This window comes from Sinocyclocheilus anshuiensis, unplaced genomic scaffold (genome assembly GCF_001515605.1).
Source record: "Sinocyclocheilus anshuiensis isolate Anshui unplaced genomic scaffold, SAMN03320099.WGS_v1.1 scaffold21, whole genome shotgun sequence".
NCBI lineage: Eukaryota > Metazoa > Chordata > Actinopteri > Cypriniformes > Cyprinidae > Sinocyclocheilus > Sinocyclocheilus anshuiensis.
In genome coordinates, this window is record NW_015536472.1 from 180,536 (window position 1) to 184,989 (window position 4,454).

A 4,454-nucleotide genomic window follows, 5' to 3' on the forward strand; every position below is an offset into this window, starting at 1 on the left:
TAATCCCTTTTTTTTTTTTTTTTTTTTTTTAATTTAAATTTTATTTTTTATATTTTTTTCACAGAATTTTTCTCTTGCAATTCTTAGTCTGAATTGTGAGATTAAAACATCGCAATTACCTTTATTTTTATTCTGTTGGAAACGGGTTCGATCTCGGAGTACAAGATAAAATCCACAGCGACGAGCCCACGGTGAAATTAGAAGTCCATTAACCAGCCTGCAGTCTCATTCATTTATGTGCAGTGTCTCACGGCCAGATATTAGCTGCCAAACATAATGCTCTTTCCTCATTCAGACAGACTTCAGACAAGATTTTTCTAATTATTGGCTATGTATCAACTTTAATGCACTTAACAAAATGTCAAAAGTTTTGATTTCAGTGACAAAAAGTATTCATAATGTATCGTTTGATTTACAATCTGCAAAGGAGTGGGAAAATGTTCAAATACTCAATTCATTTTACAAAATAAGCTTTTGTTTTCTCAAAATCTGAGATTTTCTGTGGCTGTTTGGATGCAGTAAAAGCAGAAAATCCAGGCTCATGTTTGTATTTTCACTGGCCATAATTCTGATCTTCAAATCAGGGTTAGGCATCAAATAATGTCATGCATGTGAGAATAGGCTGAGAGCTGAGAAATCATAATAATCTGTCGCCCGATTCAGACAGCAATCATGTGTTTGTGGTGTTTTACTGCCGATTAAGTGAAAATACAAGACTTCTTCACCTTCCTAATGATTGTCGAAAGCAAAAATGCTTCAAAATACATCATATTCTGTAATAAACTGATGTTGTCTAGCAAAACATGTTTCTTTTAATAGTTAGTCCTATTTCTGAAATGCTCAAAAAACATCATTTTAAATTGAAGATTTACATATTTGAATTGCATTTAAAATTTCCATGCATTTGGACACAGTTTAACATAAACTAATAATAACTTAATGTGATGCATATTTGTCAGTCATGCATAAATCCACAGCTAGCCATATTTTAATCATGTTTTAAAACTGAATAAATGTAATTGTCACAATGAACAGATTTATGCAGATTTGAATAAATGCATTTTGAAACTGATTATTTCAATAAAACCAAATAGATGCAAATAGTTAATAATAAAGTATGCATGTTTTTTTTTTTGAGTGCAGCAATCTGACCCGTTTCATTTATGTATGATCAACAAATATGCATCATATTTGTTTATTGTTTATGCATCACATTAAGTTTATTAGTTTGCTTCTATTCAAACTGAATTGCATATAAAATGTCCATGCATTTGGATAAACAAAGACATCTTTTAAATTTAGTCTAAATATTTTTGGAGCGAGTCCAGCATTTAAAAACCTATTTAACTCTTACCAAAGTAAAATGGGTTGCAACTGCAGTTTCATGTTGACTTCAAGTTTTATTGTCTCTCTTTGTCCCTCTGATCTGACTCGCCAATTTTCACTTCTCTTAAATTAGTTCTATTAAAAGTGGCTTGAAACAAAAGACTTCCAACTGTGATACTCTAGAGAGCATGAAAGTGGTTACCGGATAAAAGCCCACTAACATGAGCATACACTGACCAAAAAAGAACAAAAAAACACCAAACAAAAGGTGAAAGACTTTATTCTATAAGAACATTACTCATGGATATTGAAAATGATAGCTCTTGTTTGTCACTGCTGTAACTCGGGCATCAGTACTACTATTGCTCAGATTTTTATAACCACTAACACTAAGTATTAAACTGATTTATGTCAAATCATGTGCTGTTACTTCATCTGATGCATGTATTGTTGGTCAGTATGTGAGTCTGTCTGACTGCGTCCAGCAGAGATTATCCTGAAGCCGTCTGCTCTTTACCAGATCCTCAACTCTTTAACTCACAGATCCTATTAGTCGAGAAAAGGCTCCCACTGACCGCCCAACGCGCACAATCAGGGCGTCTGTCTGGTCAAATGTAGTTAATAGTCTGTATATTTTCACCTGGAATCACGCAGGTCTGAGTCATCAGCTCTACAGGAATCATAAAGCACTTTCTCCCTATGATTCATTTCAGGATCATTTCCACTAGTAGCTGAAGAGGTAATGATGCATCTAATGCACTTTTTTTTTTTTTTTGATAACTGGCTTTACAAGAGTCGTTCAGCGGAGAAGCGACGCGTCTTCAGAGCAGAGCGGGCGTTAACGGAGCCCCAGGCGGAGATTCTTTCATTCATGACTCTGTAGACGCTCGGGAAGCCGCTATGTCTGTGCAAAACCCGCTTCAGGTGGTGAACATCCCCTGGAGGAACAACAACTTGAGCCTGATGAGCCGCGACCCGCCGCTGTCCGATCAGGGAGAGACGATCATCGGCGTCTACCTGCTCATTCTGGGTCAGTCTCTCTTTGTACTTCACTCCTCTGTTAGTTTTACCTCACTTTCACATTACAGAACTTTCAGGCTCTGCTCGTGAACGCTTTTGATAAGAGAAGCTAGCTGAACAAACAACCAATTTCCAAAATTATTTTTTAGTAAAAACAAATATAATTAAAAGCAGATAAAATTACCTCAGAAACAAAACTATTTTCAGAGAAAATACCTTGAATATACTTGTATTTTGACAGGGCAAGTCACCTTAATTAACACATTACAAGTAGATTCAATAGATTCTCTGAGACAGGTTTGATTATCAGGTAATTTTATCTGGTTTTAAGGATATTGAGAATTTACTTTGAATCTACTTGTAGTTTGTTAATAAGTGACCCCACTTGTCAAAATACAAATAGATTCAAGGTATATTCTCTGAAAATAAGTATTAATTTTTATTCGCATGCAATTTTATCTAGTTTTAAGGATATTATAGAGAATATACATTAAATCTACTTGTATTTTCTCACATAAAACAAGTAGATTTGAGGTATATTCTTTGAAAATAAGTTTTAATTTTGACTCTAAGGTAATTTTTCCTAGTTTTATGTAAATTATAGAGAATATACATTAAATCTAAATCTACTTGTATTTTGTTAATAAAAGTGCTTGGCTTGACAAAATACAAGTAGATTTGAGGTATATTCTCTGCAAAATAAGTTTTAATTTTGATTCTAATGTAATTTTTGTTCTAGTTTTATGTCTATTATAGAGAATATACATTAAATCTAAATTTACTTGTATTTTGCAGATAAAGGTGCTTGACTTGACAAAATACAAGTAGATTTAAGGTATATTCTCTGCAAAATAAGTTTTAAATTTGATTCTAAGGTAATTTTTCCTAGTTTTATGTAAATTATAGAGAATATACATTAAATCGAAATCTACTTGTATTTTGTCGATAAAGGTGATTGACTTGACAAAATACAAGTACATTTGAGGTATATTCTCTGAAATTGAATCTTAATCTTGGTTCTCAAGTAATTTTATATAGTTTTAAGGATATTTAGGTGTTTTTACTAGAAAATAACACAAAGATGATTATTATGTTTTTTGCAGTGTATATGTAATGCATTATACAGTTAATTATAATGTTTTTCTATTATGTGTATTATGCATTATCGAAACCGGCATCAAATGTTCATCACAGATCATCTTTTTTTATTTTCGTTCCATTAGCATATTGAAGATGCAGGTGTAATTGTTGTAATTATTGTTAGTGATGAACACATGGATTACTGCGGCTCAGAGATCTTCTGTCTGATCGGGGAGGAAATCTGTCTGTCAGTCATTAGAGAGTTAATCAGGACGGGGTTATTTGTGGAGCACAAACTCTGATCCTATATACAGTAAAGCACCGGTACAGTGAGCATATCAGATGGGACTTTTACACTGTAATATTCTACTAATATATATATATATATATATATATGTTAAAAGTCAAATGGCTTTGTGTGTCATTGAGAAGGTGATGAGCTATACCTGATTTTTAGGAGGGGGCTGATCCTTTTTCCAACTCAGTGATTCTGTTTTATTTTTTTCTGTCATGTTGGTGTTTTATCTTTCACTTGGATGTTATAAGTTGCACTGAGTAAATATAGCTGATAAAACAAGAACTGTGTCCGTCTTCATTTCAGGCTGCAGAGCAACAAAATGTGATTATTTGAAAGGGGGCTGATTCTTTTCTAAACCCACAGTAAATAATACTTGTAATACTATGTAAGTGTAACATATCAGTAATTATATAATTTATGGATACAAGTAATTTAACTATTTTCATAAAGTGTGAACAATGAAGTAGCATACATCTATAAAGTGACAACATACCTATAATATATATTTGATTATTAATTATAAATTGTTTATTTGAATATTATAACATAATTTATGATAAGTCGCTGAAAAATACATTTTTCTTTTATGCCAAAAATCATTAGGATATTAAGTAAAGATCATGTTCCATGAAGATATTTAGTAAATTTCCTACCGTAAATATATCAAAACTTAATTTTTGATTAGTAATATGCATTGCTAAGAACTTCATTTGGACAACTTTAAAGATGA